Source organism: Pinus tabuliformis, chromosome X, assembly GCF_031772625.1.
Source record: "Pinus tabuliformis cultivar Carrire ecotype Pingquan chromosome X, CPIR1, whole genome shotgun sequence".
NCBI lineage: Eukaryota > Viridiplantae > Streptophyta > Pinopsida > Pinales > Pinaceae > Pinus > Pinus tabuliformis.
This window is the reverse complement of record NC_142308.1, coordinates 1,348,058,526-1,348,080,564: the sequence shown is the minus strand read 5'-3', so window position 1 is coordinate 1,348,080,564 and position 22,039 is coordinate 1,348,058,526. Positions and strand designations below refer to the sequence as shown.

General features: G+C 40.7%; 1 pseudogene; it reads right to left on the bottom strand.

Annotated features, from left to right (window-relative positions):
* Window positions 1–1,388: 1,388 nt before the first annotated feature.
* The window catches only part of LOC149145067 (14-3-3-like protein GF14-C), a 186,288-nt pseudogene continuing 165,637 nt past the window's right edge, over window positions 1,389–22,039 (bottom strand).

The window sequence follows — 22,039 nt, the reverse complement described above, 5'->3', positions numbered from 1 at the left end:
AAATACATCACTCCATCTTAGGAAGATAAATTAACCACAAACAACACCCCAAACGACAAAAAGCCCTAAGAGGTTGCTTAAGTACATATAGTACACCTTCACTTCATCAGCTTACGAGCCCTGGGTTGACAATTAATGACATCAATTTAGGAACACTAAATTGACTAAACACCCGTGTTCCATATGCAAGTGCAGTGGGTAGCCTGATGTATGCAATGGTCTGTACTAGACCAGACATTGCACATGCAGTGGGAGTATTGAGCAGGTTTATGTCCAAACCTGGGAAGGAGCACTGGACAGTAGTGAAGCGGGTTTTCAGGTATTTGCGTGGCACTAGTGATTATGGTTTGTGCTACCAAGGGAGACCAGGATTGGACAGAGTGTTGGATAGTCATGGCTTTTTTGATGCAGACTGGGCTAGAGATCTGGATCAGAGAAGATCTACAAGTGGGTATGTGTTTAACCTATTTGGAGGTGCAGTTAGTTGGATGAGTAAGAAACAATCTGTAGTGGCACTATCAACTACAGAGGCAGAATACATGGCACCCACTCATGCAAGCAAGGAAGCAGTTTGGTTGCAGAGATTGTGTTCAAGTATGGGGTTAGTACAGGGAGCTATAGGAATAGACTGTGATAGCCAAAGTGCAATTTTCTTGGCAAAGAACCCTGCTTATCATTCCAAGACAAAGCACATTGATGTCCAGTATCACTTTGTGAGGGATATGATAGAAGACATAAAGGTATTGCTGGTAAAGGTGGACACTTTGAAGAATACTGCAAATGCATTGACAAAATCTGTGAGCTCTGAGAAGTTCTCTTGGTGTAGAGAAGCAATGGGAATCTCAGGGCTGAAAAAATGACTAAGCTCTCCTGTGGCCCCCTGTGGAAAGAAAACAACAAGTGGGAGATTGTTGGGTTGTGTTATATTCTTTCCACGTAGTTAATAGGGGGTTTGAAGGGCACCCGTAACCCCACTTTATGGGGTCCAGGGTAGCACCCCGGAAAATTTTGGTTTTGGACCATATGTTAGGTTGGGTGGACCCACCTATGGTTTTGTGCATGATTTTCGCACATGTTTTTTGGACGCGATGGTTTTCGGTCCATGGTATTGGACACGATGGTTTTCGGTCCATGGTATTGGATGCTTCGGCATGTATAAATATGTATTGTAACATTGAAAGGAACATAATGAAAAATCAAGCTGGTAGTCCCGGTTTTGGGATCCAGGAAAAAATCTCTGTGCATATGCATTTTATGGGTTATGCTCTTGCATTGTTTATTTTCTTTGTTTAAGAATTCGTATGCACGTAATTTCTGTATAGGGTTAAAACCTACAGAGAAGAAATCATGCATTGGCTTTGGAAGGCTCATTAGATTCAAGCATTACTCTAGTCTCTCCACCTTTTTTTTGAAGTCCATAACGTGAGGTTATCGCGAAGGAGCTGCATGATCAAATTGTTATTCTTGTAAGATTCTTCACCTAACGTATCAAGCTCTGCAATTGCCTCATCAAAGGCCTTCTTGGAAAGTGTACAGGCACGATCTGGTGAATTCAAAATCTCATAATAGAATACAAAAAATTTAAGGGCCAGTCCCAGTCTGATAGGGTGAGTTGGAGCCAACTTTGCAATTGCAATGTCCTAGGCTGCCTTGTATGAAAGCAACGTGCTTTCAGCAGCTTCCTTCCTCTCAACACCAGTTTTAAATTCTGCAAGATATCGATGGTAATCACCCTTCATCTTAAGATAAAATTCCTTGGATTCACCAGATGTGGATGACGGGATAAGATGTGTATCCAGAAGACGTAGAATGGCATAACAAATATTACTAAGCTCAGACTCAACCTTGCCTCTGTATTCTCTTATCATAGTAACGTGTTCTTCATTTCCCGCTCAGTAATGTGGAGTTTTAGTTAGTCTGCGTTGTTGTAATTTGTTGCTGCGTTGGTTCCATTTTTGTGTGTCATGGACATGAGAGACCAAGTGGTGCATGCGCTGAGCAAGATGACTATAATATTTGTTTGTGCATTTATTTCATATGGTAACCCACTGAAATGAGAAGAAGAGGAATGAAGACCACAAATATAACACCCCTATACCTGTACATCTTCTTTGTCACCGTCTCTTGCCACATTCTATTCATCTTCTCCTCGAGATCAGTCTCCTCTCCATCAAATGACAGATGTTGGTTCTCCAACGCTATTGATGAGCTCGTACGATAACAGATCTGGGTATTCAATGGTGGCTTGAAGGCCTGCATATGGTTTGGATGTGCAAAGACACCGTCGGACCGAGCCTAAGGTGAACACCTTTTTGTGCACACATCTCTACATCAGCTAGTAAGGCCAAAGGACCCGTAAAGACTTTATGAGTAGCATGATTTGTCTAGTCTTGCTACAAGTATGACAGTAAAGTTGCCACTGTCTTTGACAGTAAACTTCCCATCTCCATTGTTCACAAGCAAAGTGGAATTATTTCCATAGAAGAAGAAAATTGACAGCATTCGTGTCATCCACCTTCACAAGTGCAGCAATCACTCCAAGGCTGGTAAGTCATAGGTATTCAAATGGTCGTGTCTTGTTGACAGTGTTTATAAAGGATATAGATATAAAGATATATGAGAGTTGAGGAAAAGGCTTCTAGTATCAGGATGTGATGCCAAGCACTGAAGAAGAGCTAATGCATTGCAAACATGATTTGAAGCACGATGAGAAATTATATGTGAAATTTATCCCTCACCAGAATGCCATTATTGAACTTGAAGCTATTATTATTTGTGCACTGACATTTTACTCGCCCAATGTGAATTGTTTGCGTTGTTTGAGAGGAAATATCCAACTATTAAATAAATTGGAGTTGTGTAGGGTATTGGTGCATTAGCATCAACATTTGAATGTTGAGCGTTGAGAATTGAATAAGGCAATCTATTTGGCATTGTATTGGTTGAAATTCAATTTTGATTATGAACTGATTATATATCTTTACGACATGGCTTATTTATATATGGCTTGAGATCAAGAATATGTATTTGTGAAATTCACCTTATTTTTTCAATGAAAATGGCCAGAATCAATGAAGTATTAGAGTTCCTCAAAACTCTGATATTTTCTACTACTCATGATACATTAAAAGTCAGCAAAGTTTCTCTCACAGACATTCAAGTCTGCCTACAAAATGCACAAGAGAAAATTGAATTTTTGCAGCTTGAATCTTAGCTACAATAAGCAGAATTACAACAATGGAGTCATCATTCTGAACCTGTTTCTGTTCAGAACAATGAAACAGACTCCCATAAGCAGCAAGTCAATATTGTTGAAATTGATTCAAATCCAGTACCCAGTAAAGAAGTAAAGTTACATGCAGATGCAGAAGTTCAGTTTTCACTTCCCGAGCCCATCATCAGACCTTGGGAAGAGCTTGTCCACAACAAGCGCAGAACTGGTCTTGGATGTGACAAGGACTTGTCCTTTCATATTCCAGATTACTAAAGCCCATCTAGTTTCAAATTGTTGGATTCCTTCATGACAGTTCACCTTCAGTTGTTCCAGATTATGCCCCTCCTCCACAGCAACAGCAATAGCAATAGATTGTGAAATGCCAACACTGTGACCGAGTTGGCCATATGAAAGATCATTGTTTTGATATTCATCCATGTAAGAACTATCATAAAACCAGTCATTCTTCAAACAGATGCTTAAAAAAAAAACAGCCTACAAGAACAATGATTCATCTTGGATGGATCACTTCTTGGCAATGGGCTTAAACAACCAAGAAGATATCTCGCTCATACAACATGATTTGTTCTTGAATATTGAAAAGTCTTGCAGTTGAGATCTCTTCATCTTCTCAACTTATATCTTATAGGTGGGGGAAATGATGGTCATCTACAAGATTCAAAGCCACATCAAGCAAGCCTGAGCCATAACCTGCCACACGAGATTTAGAGTTGTAGCCAGAGACAGATATGCCCCTGAGCATGCCTTCAGTCGGTGATACCTCTTCAAAGAATTGGGGACACTTCCTCTAGTAGAAGAATTCATATTCTTGCTAGCTTTGGAAGAGTTCCAGTAAATGCATTAAGCATTCTAGAGTTTTGGTCATCCTTAAACCATCACAGGTTGAGACCTCCCTTTATTGGTTGAAGGTTTCCCTCTTCAGAACATCAAGAGAACTTCCTCTAGTAGAAGACCTGAGCTTCATGCCAGAATTGGAAGAGTTCTGGTAACTGCACTAATAATTCCAGTGTTGGTGGTCATCCTTAAACCACCTCCCTTTATACCAACATTTCAGAGAGCACATTCAGCTGAGTGCTGCCATGCATTTTTGCACGTTTTGTATTATAGCTCTCTTTTTGGACTCATACATAACCCTTCGAATTAAGGAGGGGAACGTTGGACACCTAATCCTTTAAGGGTTGGTGTGGAAGCCGAATAGACTAAGGAAGTCCAAGAGACCTTGGAATACGAAACCAAAGGTCATATGAATGTATTATAAATGTATATCGTTTGTTAATAATAGATGGACTCTCCTGCTTATCTTTAATATTCTATTGCTTCCATGTGTGTGTTTGACACCTATGAATACATGAGTCATATTCTCCTTTGGAATATCAGTTACTTTGATATTCAATATTTGGAAGTCCTCAATGTGCTCCCCAATTGAACCCTTTTGTTTGAGATTTATGAATTGGCTAAAGAAGGTATTTCTCTTTATATCCTCATAATGTACTATCAATTCCTCTGTAAAAACTGTCCAAGTGACAAGTTATTTATGAAAATAAATCCATCGATGCCACATAAATTTATTGGGTTCTAAATATAAATATGCAATGCATACTTTAGTTTTGTGTGTGTTGCACATTATGTAGATCAAAGAACTGCTCCATCTGTAATATTCATGTTACCAGATACTTTCCATAAAAAAAATTCATATTAATCTTTGGAATACGATTGGATTTAAACACAAATTTAGAGTCTCTAAAATCATGATTCACATTCCTTTTGTTCTCATCATGAGTTTCATGGAATTCTTTATCACCACTAGGAAGCATTTCTTATAACAATTTTGTCAAATATTCCTTCAAACCTTCCATTTATGATTTCAAAACATCTCTCAAAACTTCCATGTCTGAATTTAAACAATCGATATTATTGTTCATCATCACTTCCGATTCATTTTTGGTTTCTATTTGTGAGAGAAAAAGTTGTTTCTCTTGGTCCCTTAATTTTGACGTATCATGTTGTGTTTCTTCTTCTTCATGCATTATATTATAGCTTTTTGAGGGCTTAATGCCTAATGGATGTATAATCTTTTTGGTTTTGGAGGCATTCTTGAATTTAATTAATGATATCTATGCTTAACTATTCCCTTTAAATCACTTCAAACTGATTTTTCAAAGAAAATTTATGCAAGTTTAAAAATACACACATTTTATGGGCTTGATTTTGAGCTTGTTGATGAGGAGTACCTTGAAAATACTGTATCTATGTGATTTTAGCCTCCCAAGGTCTAAAATTACATTCCATGATAGCCATATATTTATTTTTTTCAACACTACTAGTTAGATCAAGATTGGATTCTTTAAGGTAAAGTTATGGCAAATCTACTACGATGACCTTATTATGGACTAGTTCACTAAAGAAAACTTGTATGAGCTTCCACGTTACACTTTTTTAACCTTTGGCCCTAAAAATCCTACTTAAAAACCTAAAATACATGAAATTCAATCACTTTTTACTAAATTCCAATTTGATGCTTGAAGAGAAAGATATGACGATTTTCAATGGGACACTTATTTGTGACTGAATTTTGGAGCATATAGAAACGATTAATTTGTTGGATCATATCTCAGAAAATATAGTGAACCAAGGTCTAATATTGTAGCTAGATTTTGATAAATATTTTCGCTCAATGTGATAACAATTTCACAATTTGAAGCTTCATACGAATAAAATTATAGAAAAATTCCATGATGGCCCATTTGAAGTAGCAAAACCCTAGGATCAAGTGCTCTAATACCGAATGCTATGTATCCAGATCAAAATAACATAGGAAAACATATCTCAACGTATAGATAATAAGCCAATTTGAGGAGAAAACCTCCTTTTATATCACATAAATGAAACATTCTTGGATTATTCAAATGACAAGACCTCCTTGGTATAGATGAGAGTCTAAATGGTGAAAATGTAATTAGGGCCTACATAAAAAAATAATGTAAGAGAAAAAATATAAAAATATTCGGCTTTTATGGGGAATAATAATAACAATATGGGGGCTACACTAGTATTATGGGAACATAACAAAATCGAACGCCTTTTCCTCTTAGTGGCTCAGTCATAGCACAACCCGATATCCAAACAGGGGTTAAATTTGACCCATTCAACCTTCAATATGAGTTAAAACCTGACCCTTCTAGAGTATTCTTCCTAGTTCCCATGTGTCTATCCCATTTTCTATGAATAACATGGGCTAACATGGCATTCTCTTGAATTATGGTGGTTAACCAAAATAGGTAATATTCCAAGAAGCATAAACTTTGTGTTTGGACTCTGAATTATATGATGCTTGCACCGTTGGAAAATTATGTAAGTGTATAATAACACTAGGGGGTGTGAGATTAAGTGAAAAAATTTCCCCCACAAAAAATAACATTTAATTTATGAAACTATCCCTAGAAATTTTGTGACCTTATTCTCCAAAGTGGGCCTCGTCGCTAAAAATACTCTTGTAAGCTATTTTCTTTGATTTTTATGCCATGAAATCATTTATATGGATATAATATAGTGATATAATCTAGATCATACCTCTCAATTTTGGTATGCTTCTATTCCCCATAACATTTTACTAAATGTGGTGATGAAAATTTTCCTCTACCTTCTCCCTTGAATACAATTAAGCCTTAACTGGAAGTTGTCATTTCTACCCAATTTTCTAAAGTTCATGCTACCCCTATCTTATAGTTCTAGAACTCTTCTAAAAATTTGTATCCTCTACCCACTCTTCCTTAGCATTGAGTGCTAAATCTTGTATAGAAGGTTGTATCCACTCCTCTACCTGATCCAACACGGAAGGTTCCATTAGGCACGAGATCCCCCAAGGGCGGTTTTGGGGTTAAAAGCCCATATTTTGGTCCAATTTTGTAATCCAAATGTAAATACTCCGAATTTTGTGCTGATGGAGCACGTAGGTGTTAAAGAGTCATAGGGTTGTCCGCACTTATTTTTGAAATGTAATTTTGGCTGTAAAATATCTACCCATGGCCGGCAGACCATGGGATTGTATAAATAGAGCTAAGCTCTAAGTAGTTAGAGGCAATTAAGAAAGATCTAACATGTATGAGAGATAGCTCTGAAGTAGAAGTCTAAGTCTTGCGTCGTAGTGTAGGGAGAGGCTCTGCAGCTGAGTACGTAGAGGCCTAGAAGTCTGCAACTGAGTGCGCGGACCCCTACAACTGAGTGCACATAGTAGGTCAAGTCTGTAATCATTCGGAATTATCAATAAAGAGAAGTATTCCATAATTTTTGCATCTTATTTCCTATTTATGCATATGTTATATTGGGTATGAATTTCACTTATAATGCTTATATGATGCGTGAATGTATGTAAATGTATTGGTTCAGTGAACACAAGTAAGAACATCTGTATGGCAATCTAACTAAGAATTGTTAATAAGATAAGAAAGACACTTAGCATAGTTGGGAGATATCGTAGTTCACTGCCCTAGCAACATGAAAGGACTTTAGACCCTGGTTAGGGATGCGACGAAGTCAATTGTACCCTTTTGTGAAGGTACTGAAGGGTGGGACAAGGGGTTAAGCAACCCGCACGAAGGCAGGTCTAGCTGAAATAAACCGATATCTCATCCATCTCAAGGGTGTGGAAACTTGGTTCCATCATCCGGCCATACTGCTTCAAGTGAGACTTCAGTCTACACTCCGTGGGCTAATGCCGAAAGGGCCAGTAGTGTAAGGATTTATTTGGCTAACTAATGTTGAACCTGGGTTAGGCCCCCTCAAGCCAACAAATGCTTCCATTGCCAGGACTGGAATCTGCATAATATATGTGTGATGTCATATCACTGGAATCCAACTTAGAAAGAAACCAAAGGCTGGTTGGACGGAAGGATTCATGAGTTCGTGACACAAGAAAAAAGATACCCATGACTATCAAAAGAACAGTGGTTGGACCAATACGTGTTATAGAGATCCACGAAATATTTTTCACCTCCTTTCCTACTAAGCTATACGAGTGGATCGCAAAGCTAGCAGATAACCAAGGAAGGTGGAAACTTGATGATCCTATTGCATGGACACCAGAGCTAGTGTGAAGGTTGGAAGCATTGGAGGATAAGATCGTGCGTGCTTTTGATCATTTGCTCGATCACATCATAGGAGGATTTGTTACTAAATTCGCGGTCCACACCTCAGTTAGCTATAGTGAGGCAGAGTGACGCTTTTTCAAAGGACCATGACGTAAGTACGTTAAATCTTTGAATACTTGGATTAAAATGTTGTTGTGCGAAAAATGGGTTATGAAACTACCTTGATGTTTGGGACTATGCGAAGTGGAAGATTTTATAGAATCGAAGGAAATAAGGGTCCAGAACATAGCCCCTTGATTTCACCTCTGCGAGCGAACAAAGAAGGAATTGCGAAGGACTCTCCGCGAAGTGCTATTTAGTTGATAAAAAAAGGATTCCTATGAATACCACCTCCATGCACATCACCAAAATCTTCACCACCATCACCTCCAACTTCACCCATACCACCACCACCTCCACCATGGTTCAGTATGGCAAACACAGTGAAATTGCTTTTGTTCAAAGGCTTGGGAAATGAGGACCCGGACCAATTTTGGTTCATTGTGAGGGCTTTATGGGAATCTCAAGGTGTTATAGATGGCCATATAAAGAAAGTGGTGAGCACCAGTATTGCAACAATAATGTTGCAACTCCTAGGCTGCCTACTTTACTCTTATCAACCCGGTAGTTCGTAACAAACTTGGAAGCATCAGTGCTGTATGCACAAGTACTAGTTCTCACTGCAAGTTGTCACTTGGTCAGCCAATGCGAGATTGCTAATATCTCAAGCAAAATTCTATGGATTCCAGAAGAAGCTCTATATGTGATGAAAGGAAAGAAATATTACTTTACAGATGCTATTCTAACTGTAAAAAGGAGAAACACTGAAATGTCAGGCAAACCTAGTAAACCCTAATTAACCAACTAATTCTACTTTTGCAGAAAGCACTATGAGAACCATGAAAGGAATTCCATTACCTACTCAAGGAATTAAACAACATCTAACTATGCTATTTCTAGAAGTAAATAAGCAAAAAACATATTTTTGGATTTTTATGTGAATTTGACATGCATGTAATTTATTGTGTGTGAGTGTGGCAGCGAATAGGTGTCATTGAAGGGTGGTTTTGAGACTTGAGAAGATGTAGGATGGTGTGGATGGGTCCTAGGAGATCTTAGGTGGCCTTCTGGAGGCTTTTCCTATGCTCGGTCTTCAAAAAAAGCCTACAGAAAAATCTACAAGAGGACACAGGAAATCTACAGGAGGAAAACAGGGAAACTACAGGAGGAGACCGAGAGTAGTTTTCACTGTTTTGAGGGTGTAAGAGTGGGTGAAAAAGGTGGATGAAGGTTGGAATGAGGTGTTAGGGCACCTGAGGTCTACCATGAATCACCAGGAGAGAGAAAGATTATTGGGTTTGCTCAAGGAGAGAGGAAGAAGTTCTATGGGAAAATGCAAGAAACTAGGGCAGAATTGAGGTGAGATTTAGGAAACATATAGGGCATGGATCAGATGGAGGGTGTGATTACTGATAAGCTAGCCTACTATTGTAATATTTTTGCTGCATAGAAACTGACAGTCAACCAAGGAAATCAAGCAACAAGTGAAATGAATGCATCTAGGAAAAACAGAGTTTTGGATAAAAACGGTCTAAACTATGATCTATGAAAGGAAATGCTGAGAAATGATATAGGAAAGGAAAGCATGAAAGAAGACTATTGCAAATCAGGAATTGAGCATGATGAAGAAGATCAAAAGCAAATAAAAGCTAGACTATTAACCTACTAAAAAGTTGCAAACACTAGAAGTCCTATGAAGGAGGAAAATCTATGTTTTTGGGGCAGCAAGAGAGTCTTTGCCTAAAATCATGGTCCCAAAGGGAGGAAGAGAGCCCAAGGCACTATTGCTAGCCTTTTGAATCTTTTCTAGTCACTTATTAACCTACAGAAAGCACAAATGGAAGAAAACTACTAAATCATCAAAAGGAACCTATTCTTAGCCATAAGAGAATTACATCTAACAGCAAACTAATCTACAAACTGAAACAAACCATACAAATACAAGCAAAGAGGAGCTTGGCTACTTGGATTGGACCCTAGCCCAAGAGCTTCAGCCCTCTAAGGTAACTCAGTGCTAGCTCAAAAAGGATTCCATCTTTATTTTCAAAACAATAGCAAGATTACATGAAACTGTCACAAAATAATAAGCTCGAAATTTAAGCAGAGTTTACATAAGCAAAAATCTGACCCTGGTGAGGCCCTAGGCCTATCTACTTATACAAATGAAGTTACCAACATCTTCCTTTAAATTATGGAGGCTTGGCTCTCAAAGCTCGAGATAATGATTACTCATCCTCCACTTGCTCAGCTGCCTTCTAGTGCATGATTCGACTGCTTATACTCTGAGCTAAATGAAAGGGAATTCGAAGTGAGGAGTAATAAATGAGGGATATTCCCTCCTATAAGTCCTCTCCTCTATCCACTTTGAGTTATTGCTGCCATTTTTCCACTAGATCCTTGACTTTGACCTCGAAATCCATCAATAATTTGCATCAAATACATGTTAGACCACATGGCACAATAACTAACTCAACTCACTCTATAAGCATAAATATAATCAGAAAATCATACAATAAGCTAAGAGAATGGTTGATTTGACTAGGTTAGGAGGTAAAATTAACCCATATAATTACACATTTATGAGGCTCATCAGAAAGCAACACTAGTTAGTACTCTACATGATCGCGCACTGACCTGGTATATTAAGTACTCCAACTATAACCCGAATGCGAGAGTAGCAGACATCCAAGCAACACTAAATAGGGAATTTAACAGGCCTAAATCTGAAGCGCTATTGATTGTGGGATTCAAAGATATTGCGATGCAACTAGGTGAGATGGCTTAGGAATTGGATCAAAGGCTGAAATGTACAATTCGTGAAACCAACATGAACTTGACAGATGGATAACATCGTGAGTGGTTTGTGGCTTTGCTACTACCACACTTAAGGAGTGCATTTTCACAACAGAAGATAACAACTCATGCAGAGGCCTTGGATATTTCCATGAGACTACACAATATTCCAATGCAGGATCCTAATCTAGGAGTCTAGCAAATTCATGCATAGCTGAAGAATCTGTGCCTTGAGATGCAAAGTCTGAAGCAGGACAGGACGGTTTGGCCAGAGGTACCAAAGGAGGTATGGTGTTTGAAATGCAAGAGTCAGGGTCATGACAAACACCACTACCTAGTCTTTACAAATTACCTTGTAGGAGGAGGACCAATGCCTTTAAGGCCGAAATCTCAAGAAGGACCTAGCGCAGCGCCTATTTTATGGTGCGCTATCTGTCAGGTAGCCAGAAAACATGCCACGGATAACTGTCACTTGCTACAGAAGTATGTGCGAACACCGCAATAGTTGTTCTACAACTTTTGTAGCTCAGTAGGACATGATGAGCGTACTTGCAGCTGAAACGTGGCCCTTTGAATAGAATGTAAGGATGGCATAGAAGAGGCCGAGGTGCAGGAGGACCTAGTAGTGGTCAAGGACAGTTGATTTGCTACAATTGTGGAGGGCCAAGACACTATGCCCATGATTGCACTAATCCAATGCACTCGTCGTGCAAGTATTGCACATTGTTTGATCATGAAACATAATATTGTCCTATGATGATAGCTAGGATATGTGACAAAGGGGTGCTACCGCCTCTCCCGACTCAGAACTTGTAGATGATGAGGTCTGAGCCACGCGAGGAAGATCCGAATGTAAATATAGTGCTCCAAAGTGGAATCACGACAGGAGATGTCAAGGGGAAACATCCGGAAGACAATACATGGATTCGAAAATCCTTGAAAAAATAGGCTGAGTTTGATTTGGATTATGCTAGTGAGGCATTCATGGAAGCTAAGAAGAGCTTCACTTAGGGCTCCACTTCAGGAAGCAAGGATAAACCGGAGCTATAGGTGGACCCATCTATGCTCATAACTTTCCTGGAAACCTGTATGAAGTTACTGCATGACAGTAAGGCTATGAAAGGGTTACAAGAAATCATCAATAGTTGTGTTGGGACCGTGCCATGTGAACCACGTATACTCCGAAAGAATGGTAAGCATAAGACAAGCACGGGGTGTGAAATGAGACTCACCACACCGATCGGAGAATATGAAATGGATAAAGTCATTATGGATTTGGGATCATATGTGAATGTTCTACCAAAGTAGACTTGGGATTGAATGGGGAGACCTATGCTACAATGGTCTTTGACATAACTGAGGATGGCGAATAAGCAGAAAATCATACCCATGGGGCAGCTAGAGGGAGTCACTGTGATATTGAGGGAGAAGGAGTGCTAGCAGACTTTCAAGTAATAGAGATTGTTGTTGATATCAATCCCTACCCTGCACTCCTATGATTTGATTGGGCTTCTGATATGAATGGGGTAATAAAATTGAAGAAGCGAAAGATGATCTTTGAGAAGAAATCACTACGATTAATAATACCCCTAGATCCTACTGAAGCATCGTGCTATATGGAACTAGTCCATGATTATGAGAGTGATGATGATCTGGACTGTATCTATAAGATAACAACGCGAGACCAAGACTAGGTGAATCCCACCACGGATGGATAGATTACATGGGAGTGCAAGAGTTCCTGCACTTCATACTTTGACGCAGAAATAGAATGGTGGGAGAATCGGTTACATGAAGTAACTACGCTGAATTGCAACATGATGACCCGATCGCTGCACTGTGTGTCGTCAGAGGAAAGAAATCTACCTACTTATGATGGTCTAAATGAGGTAGATATATTTTTGGATGCATTTGAAAGGGAAGTGCCAGAAAAGCAATGCTTCTAGGCATTGGACTGGGCACTGCGCTCTACACCTGCAAGATGGTGGGGTATGCACAAGGGAAATTTTGATGATTGGCACGAATATAGGAGGATGATGCAAGCATAATTTGGGAAGCCTAAGATGTGACTGACAAAAAAGTACGATGCACAGAATGATCCACGCGCGCATCTAGCCAAATGGACACAGGCCTATGGAGAAAATCCATAACCTGAATGGGTGCACCTATTCTGTCATACCCTGGGTGTTATCCCAATGAATTGGTATATAGAAACAGAGCTCTGCCATGGGACAGGTGAATGGGATATCCTACGTGAAGGATTCATGATGACATTCAGTTTTGAGGATGGATTTGACAATATTGATGAAGCACTACAAGAGGTGAAAGAAACCATCTTTAGGATAACGCAGGATCCTTTAAACCTGACTCAGCCTGAATGGGCTACTCAGCTGAGTCGCATGCTGGAATGTTATAATGTAACTCCTAAAAAAGAGGATGAGTATCCATGAAATATTAAAATTCCAGAGACGGAAGGCCACCGCGAGGTTCAGGGACCATATATTAAGAACCCTAATATAACCGTGCCAGTGAAAACTAGATAGGTGAACATTAGTACAGAGGCAGAACCCAAATTCGCGAAGATTGGAGAGTACTGGGATGACACGATAGTGGATAAGGTTGTTGAATTACTTCGTGAATATCAAGACTTATTCCCTACTAAGTTTACATATTTGAAAGTAATATTTAGAGATCTAGGAGTGATGAAGATCATGTTAAAACTCGACGTGAAGCCAATAAAGTAGAGGCCTTACTGCTAAATCTAAAATATAAGGAAAAGGTCCGCTTAGAGCTAGAAAAAATGTTAGTAGCAGGCATCATTGAGCCTGTCAAGGAATCCGACTGGGTAAGCCCAATGGTGGTGTAAGAGAAGAATTAGAAGGATGAAATAAGGATATGCATGGATCTCAGAAAACTGAATTACGCTTGTGTGTGTGATCCTTTCCCAACTTTGTTCACGGACAAAGTGTTGTAAAATGTAGGTGGCCAAGAAGCATACTCCTTCACTGATGGGTTCTCTGGGTACCACCAAATCAAAATCGTGCCAAAGGATAGGAGCAAGACAACCTTCCTGACTGAGTGGGGTTGTTTTCGATACACTGTAATTCCATTTGGGTTGAAGAATGACCTTCTATCTTTTCACATGTGGTCGTCGCAACATTCAAAGAATTCATTCATAAGTTCCTGGAGGTATATTTTGATGACTGGACTGTATTTGGGTTGGTTAAGCACCATGTAGTGAGCTTGCGCTTGATGCTAGATACCTATCGAAGATACGAGATCACACTCAACCTCAAGAAGTGTTTGTTTTTCATTCTTTTTGGGAACCTATTGGGGCATGTGATTTGTAGACAAGGGCTGATGGTAGACCCTACGAAGATCGTGGTGATTCTGAGCTTGGAAGAGTCAAGGAGTGTGAAATGGTTGTGTGCTACTCTGGGACATACGGTATATTACAGGAAGTTTATCAAAGGCTATGCCTAGATCACCACGCTGATGGAAAAATTGTTGAAGAAGGATGTCACGTTCTGCTAGAACAATCACTGTAACAAAATCTTGGATATATTGAAAGAAAATGGTTATCGCGCCGATTCTAGTCTTCTCAAACTAGAAGAAAAAGTTTCATGTACATGTCGATGTGTCATGTATAGTGTTGGGCGCAGGTACTAACATAGGATGGCAGAGAACACTGGGACCACCCTATCACATTCGCAAGCCATAGATTATCCAAAGTAGAGAAGAACTATTATACCACTGAACGCGAGGGGTTATCTATGGTGTATGTGCTCTAGAATTATCGACACTACTTGCTAGGAGGTCACTTTAAGATGTATACGGATCACTTTGTGCTAAAGTGCCTGGTCAGTAAGCCTGTGTTGGGGGGGCGAATTTGTAGATGGCTTTTATTGTTCCAAGAGTATGATTTTCAAGTTGTTGTGAAGCCTAGATGATTGAACGCGGGACCAGACCATCTGTCACTCATCGAAATAGGGGAGGAACCTACTAATTTGGAGGAAGGATTACCTGGCACACAACTCTTTGCTGTGTGTGTCATAGATGGACATTTTTAGGAAATCATACACTTTCTAACAACTGCAACTGCACTGGAAGGATACTTTGTCCAGCAAAAGAAGGAATTGGTGGTGTGTGTGACAGATTTATCTATCATTATTGGGCATCTATACAAGATGGGGACTAATGAGATATTGTAGAGGTATGTACTGGAGTTTGAGAGAAGAAGCATCCTTACGGATGCTCATGGGGGTTGGGCGGGAGGAAATTATGCAAGGAGAGAAATCGTGCAGAAGATTCTACGCGCAGGGTTGTGGTGGCCAACCCTTCATCAAGATTCAAAAGCATATTGCAAGGCATGTGATGTATGTCAAAGAATAGGCAAGCCATGATGGAGGGATGAAATGACTTTGAATCCACAAATGACGTTGCAACCTTCCAAAAAGTGGGCAATAGATTTTTTAGGACCCATTCAACCTCAAGGGAAGATAGGTACGAGGTACATTATCACTGCGATGGAGTATTTGACTCGTTGGGCAGAAGCACAGTGGGTGAAGGATTGCACGGGCACGAATTCCACAAAGATTCTAATTGAGCATGTACTGACGCTATTTGGATGTCCAAATATTTTTATGAGTGGTAAGGGTACACACTTCCTAAATGAGACGATCAGCGCACTGATGGAAGAATTTCAGGTGTATCACCAAAAGAGCACACCTTATCACCCATAGGCTAACAGATAGTGGAGGCGTTCAAAAAAGTGCTTGAAAATTCATTGACCAAGGTATGCAATGCTCAATGAAGTTATTGGGACCTACGCATACCTACAGTGTTATGGGCTTATCGGATGACCTGCAAGAAGCTGATGGGACAGGCACCCTTTAGGCTGATATATAGGGTTGAAGCGTTGATTCCTATGGAATAAATTGTGCCTAGTCTATGCATAGCAGTGCTCACAGGTATGACAAATTTCAGAGCCCTAGAAGAGAGGCTCACATACTTGGACGAGCTCGAAGAAGAGAGATTTTTGGCTGGATTTCACGAGTAGGTCCAAAAGCAGTGTGAAAAAGTGTGGCATGATCGACATATTAAGTTGTGCACCTTTAAGGTGAATGACTTGGTGTTGTTTTATGATAGTAAGATTGATAAATTTCTAGGGTAATTCAGAATGCATTGGCTGGGGCCCTATTTTATTAAGGAGATTACCAATGATGGCGTGGTCCAGTTGGTTAAGTTGAATGGATATCCCTTCCAAGGAAAGGTGAATCGAAGTCAATTGAAGCCATACACAGGTGGCCCGGCCATCTGACTAGGCAGCATAAGCATAGTCTTAGCACTCCAGGCAGTTGAAAGGAGGATGGGACTATAAAATACACTGCCCGGATTGGGCAGCTGCGTGATGCTAGAACTGCATGAAGCAACGAAGTGTCATAGGGTCTACAATAGCACAAAGACAGTTGCGCTAGCACGCAGGTCTGCCGAAAAATGACCGTTAAAGTCACTATTCACGATTTGGTGGTCGGTTTGAGGTCAAAATGGAATGGGCAGCAGGCATTTAAGGTGAACTTTATGGCTTAGATTCTTGAAAATCTACCACCAATCTAGCATTAATGGGCTGAATGTGGGGGTAACAATTAGATTTGAATTCAAAATGCCCTATAAATCACAGGTGGTTGTCGAGTGAAAAACACTTGGCATATTAAAAATTCAGTTGTTGCGCTATTAGTTGTGTATGGACCTTTCGAATTTCGAGGCTTTGAGAGCAAGTTCAGTGTTTGAGAGATTGCCAAAGGAGACACAGGACCTCTTGAGCAGAATGATGTTGACACCCAAGGAATCCGCACAGGAAATTGTGGTAGTAGAAGCCCCATAGAGTGCTAGAGTAATATTTTAGGTCCCTAAATCACCCAAAACACTAAGACCTAAGAAGGATAAGTAGGCTATGATCCCGATGTGTGTCTCATCAAGAAACCTAGAATTTTGTTTACCAGAATATGTTCCTCCATGTTATAGACATTTTTGTGCCTCGCAGCATGGAGCATGAAATGTCAATAATTACAGGGATCCTCAGTCCCTAAACATGTTGTTCTTACCCCTAGAGGAACAAGGTTAGCAAACCACAGCACTTCCTATCAGTTCTCCACCTGAAAACACTTAAAAACAGGCTATTTTTGGATCATGTCAGCTGCTCCACTGAGCATCTGCGCTGAATGTCAACTGCTCCTCCTTGTACCTGCGCTGAAAGTCAACTCTAACGAAGGCTACCTGCACTGGGCGAGATTGGCCAAGTGGCACAGTCATTCTGCAAGGTGTCAATTGCTCAGGAAGCTTCCAAACTGACACTTGGTTCAAGGAATTCGCCCTGTGATGAGTAAGAGGTACTTGATCTCCATGTGGAAGCAAGGATCTCCAAGTGGACTCAAGAGCTGAAGTTTAACTGAAGAGGGAGAGGACACAAGGCAGCTTTAGGTCAGTCTCAAGATGACTCATCCTTTCTCCTTCTACCCTATATATAGAGCTCTTCTATGAGGTCTAGGGAGGCTGGAATTTTGTGCAAAGCAAGGAAGTGCTGTTGGTTTACAGTTAGAGCTATTGGGTGATTGCTTTTATAGAGGAGAAGAGGAGATTTCTTGCTGCTGGGGAGGTGCTGCTGGATTGGAGCCATTTATGGTTGTAACCTTCTCAGAACCTTTTTCTTCTATCAATAAAGCTTTTGATGTTCTCCTATATACTTGTATTGCAATGATGTACTGTTTTCATCTGTATATTTGATTCATCCTAATCCATGCATCAGTTATGAGTACATGTTTCTTGTAGTTTCCTTCTCTCGTTTTTGCAGGATCTGTGTGTAGCTGGGCCGGCAAGAGAGCAAGGAGCTGGGAGCAAGAGGCAAAGAGAGAAGACAGGATCGACAAAAGCGAAAGACATCGGTTGGTCAATCTTTTCTTCCTTCTCTGTATTTTCATAAAGGAAAACTATCAAAGCTTTACTTTCAGTTGTTGCTAAGGAACTATCACCCTTAGAGTCGGGATAGGGTCATTCCGAGTCGGATACTTTTCCCCACAACAAACTGGCGACTCCGCTGGGGAGCCTAGTATCTTGTTGGTTTATTGTGTTTCTTGCTATTCATCTCATAAACAAGGAGAGCACCAAATCGAACTGCAATTGAGTCCTTCAATTGCAAAGTAGAGGGCAGCTGCTCTGGCTCATTTTCTGAGCAAGTTTATGATTTGAAGAGCTGATCCACAAAGACTCTTGTGCTCTTTGTGATAGCTTTTCATCCTCTTGATCATCCCTTAGCTTGTACTTGACCTATAGCTTTTTATTTCAACAAAAACAGTGAATTTTTGAGCTTTTTATGACCCGGAAACCCTTGTAAACGCAACTCTCGTGTCTCAGTGCAGGCTGTCCAAAGGCAGTCTGCATTTCAGCGCAGGTATTCCCTTCGGGAACTGCGCTGAGAGTCAGTTTGACAGACCAGAGCCTGCGCTGAACCAGTTAGGCTATGTCTTCTTGAGGTTTCCCACTGAGTCTTGGCCCTGTTTTCACTATTATTTTGTTGCTGATTGCTTGTCATTTGTACTTGCTGTAAACCAACTTTCCTTGACATTATTCTGCCTCAGTTGTGTGATGAAACTGTGATTTTTCTTTCAGTATTTCTTGTTTCAGTTACAGTTTCCCATTGTGAAAAGCAAACCAGTATAGCTGTGGCCTCTTAGATCCTGAACTGTAAAAGTGTCTTTGTGATCTTAAGAGCTAGTTTTATTACTGTTCATGGCTATTTGAGTTTGTTTGTTTTTCATTTTGTGGTTTGAATCTATACATTTCCAGTGTCTAAACAAGTCGATCTTAAGGTGTCTTTTGATTTTGGACAAGCTTGTTTACTTTCGCTTGAAATTAGATTCAAAGTTATGCAACAGTTTCCTTTTTGTCTTACATCAACATTAAGGATAAAGAAAAGAAATATCTGCATTGTGCATGTGCATTATTGACAGTTTGCATGTTGATTTAAGAAAAGTGCATTTAGTGTGTGTTCTATGATCTGTGTGAAAAGTTGATGTCTTTCTCTTCCCTCAGTAGATTAAGGTTTTCAAAGTTGAAAGATTGAAAAGTTTTGCTTCTCATCTTAGATTGCATTTAGGAAGTTGTATATATACATCTCGTGGTGATCCTTAAAGGCAAACTGCTAAGCAAGATCAACATTAAAATGAATTGAATTTACATAACAACGCATTGAAACATAACGCAAACACATAGAGGTCTAAGCTAGAGATGTGTTCCGGCGTCGTTAAACGTGATATCTTAGCGTTGAGTGGTTGGGTGATTCCTCCACGGTGAAGCGATAAGTATCAATACGGACTTGTGCTCCCGCGTACCGTTGAGTATATTGGGAGACCCCTATAGGAATAAAGCCTTTATCCTTAGGAAGCCGTGTCAGCCGCCCTACTGATCGCGATGCAGTGAACACAGCATTCACGAAGATCGACCACCCGTACCGTAAAACGTATTCTGTGGTTTCGCGAAAGGTTTGGCACACCCTCTGCCTAGATCTCCAGAGCAGTTTCTTTTGGCCTTTTTCAAACTCTATAACTGAAAAAGTCCAACCGAGCATTTGTCACTTCGGGCTCGTTAATACATCGAAGGCGACTAGAGTCATCTTTAGCTTTTTCTCGACTCTTAAAACATGAAAAAGCAAAGTTGTGTCTAATAAAGCGTCGTTATAAAATTCATTTTAAACGGAACATAATCACCTCTTATTCCCGCGTTGATCTGTAAGTTGAGAACATGGAACGCCCCAACCAAGGAAGTCCACAAGATGGAAGTCCTAGTCCTTTCTCCTCTTGGGGAGAAGTTGGTGCGCCCCATATGGCCACATTGTCGCTTCCAGGACTGACAATAGGCCTGCCAGTTTGGCTGTTCTCGACCAATGTAGTTCAGGCCACCATGGTTCCTGATCAATCGAGTCAACTGTTAGATCAGTCTAGAGCTGCCCACCAGCCTTCTACTTCTGACAACTCTTCCTCCAATCCTTCATCTTCGCAAGGTAGAGCCGGCAAAAGTCAGCCTCCCAAGGAGAAGAAGGAGAAGAAGAAGAAAGAGAAGAAGAAGAAGGAGCCTAAGGTGACTGGGGGCAAGCAAAAGGCATCTGACAAAAACCCACACACTACACAGACCGGGCCTAAATCGCCATGTGTCATATGTAGAGGAGACCATTTCCACAGAGATTGTCCCTGTATTCCCCGGATACTAAGGGACTGGTCCCCTCGTCTGCACAATTCGGGGGCATCAACCTCTGACAATCAAGTTGATTGCTTTCCGTCAACCAGCGAAAGTGAAGGATCAAGACAAAAAGGGGGAGTAAGATTCCCCTGTATGTTGTGTGAAGGCAGTCATGCCATCCACCGTTGTCCCTTCTTAGACGAAGCGAAAACAGTTTTGGAAGATCGTCCGGTTTCACCGGTAAAACTTCCTCCTGGATACAAAAAACTCGTGCCAAGTCCTTCGTTGGTTGAAAATACAGCTGGCCCGCTCAAGTGGTCGGCTGAAGCGTCAGTCACTGAAAATGAACCTACTGAATCCAGACCGGACGAAAGTCCAAAGGTCGATACGGCAGTTGACCCGGTTCTACCTTCAGAAGTTTCATCTTCAAATGACACTGTCGCCGAAGAATCATCTTCATGCGACACCCTCACTGAAGAGAATAAGGATGACACCATCCAGGTTCTTTTCATCAGCACCGACTCTGATGAGCGTCAGGGCAATGCGCCCATTCCTTTATCGCAGGAAGGAACATCATCAGAGTCATACCCGGCCGTATATTCGGTCCCACCACCAAGCAACCTGGTTGTATCCTTTGATTGGAATCAACTAGGCAGACCCCAGTTACCAGCCAGTATACCATTCAGAATCATTGTCCAGATCTATAGAATGATTATGGCTGGTACTATCATTGATGAAGGGGCGTCTGTGAGTATCCTTTCCTCTGTTGCTTGGAAAGCACTGGGTTCCCCAACGCTTTTACCTGAGTTAAGAAATCTCTCAGGTTTTGATAAAGGAACCAGTCGACCATTAGGAATCCTCCCCAATGTGCCTGTTACATTGAAACGGAAGACCGTTAATTTGAACGTGATGGTCATCCAAGGACCCTTGGATTATAACCTACTCCTTGGACGTGACTATATTTATTGCATGGGAGCGATAGTCTCCTCACTCTTTAGAGTAATGTGTTTTCCACACGAAGAGAGGGTGGTCAAGCTCGTAGACCAACTTTCATTTCCGGGATCTCGCATCGCAAATAGTCAAATACCAACCCTAAATGGTCTGTTCACTCAAGATATGCCTCCACCCCCAGTCCTCCTTCCCGATGAGTGCGAGTGATTCAGAAAGAAAGACTGGAACCCAGGGGGCATGCACCCTGGTCTGCTTCGGGCAGAAGAAACCCTGGGTATAAGGTAGAATTTCCGCAGAAGAATATGACTAGTCCGTACCCCATCCGTGGATGGAAGAGGGGTTGTTCTGGAATAGTATTCTTTTGTTAAAGTTATGTGTTTGGCAAAAGAGTCATTCACCTTTGTCTAAAGAGGTGGGCAATGCCCAAGTAGGAATTCCCTTATTGCGACAAGCAGTAACCATCTTTGGGGAAAAGCAAGCCTCACCCATTAAAACAAATGTTTTGAAGGATAAGTAGGGGCAGCCTCCAAAGAAAGAGATTCTATTGTTGTGACAGAGGGTAACCATCTTTGAGTAACCTAATGATAGACATCGCCGAAGAAAGAGATTGATTTGCGGCAGCGAATAGAACCCTCTTCGGATA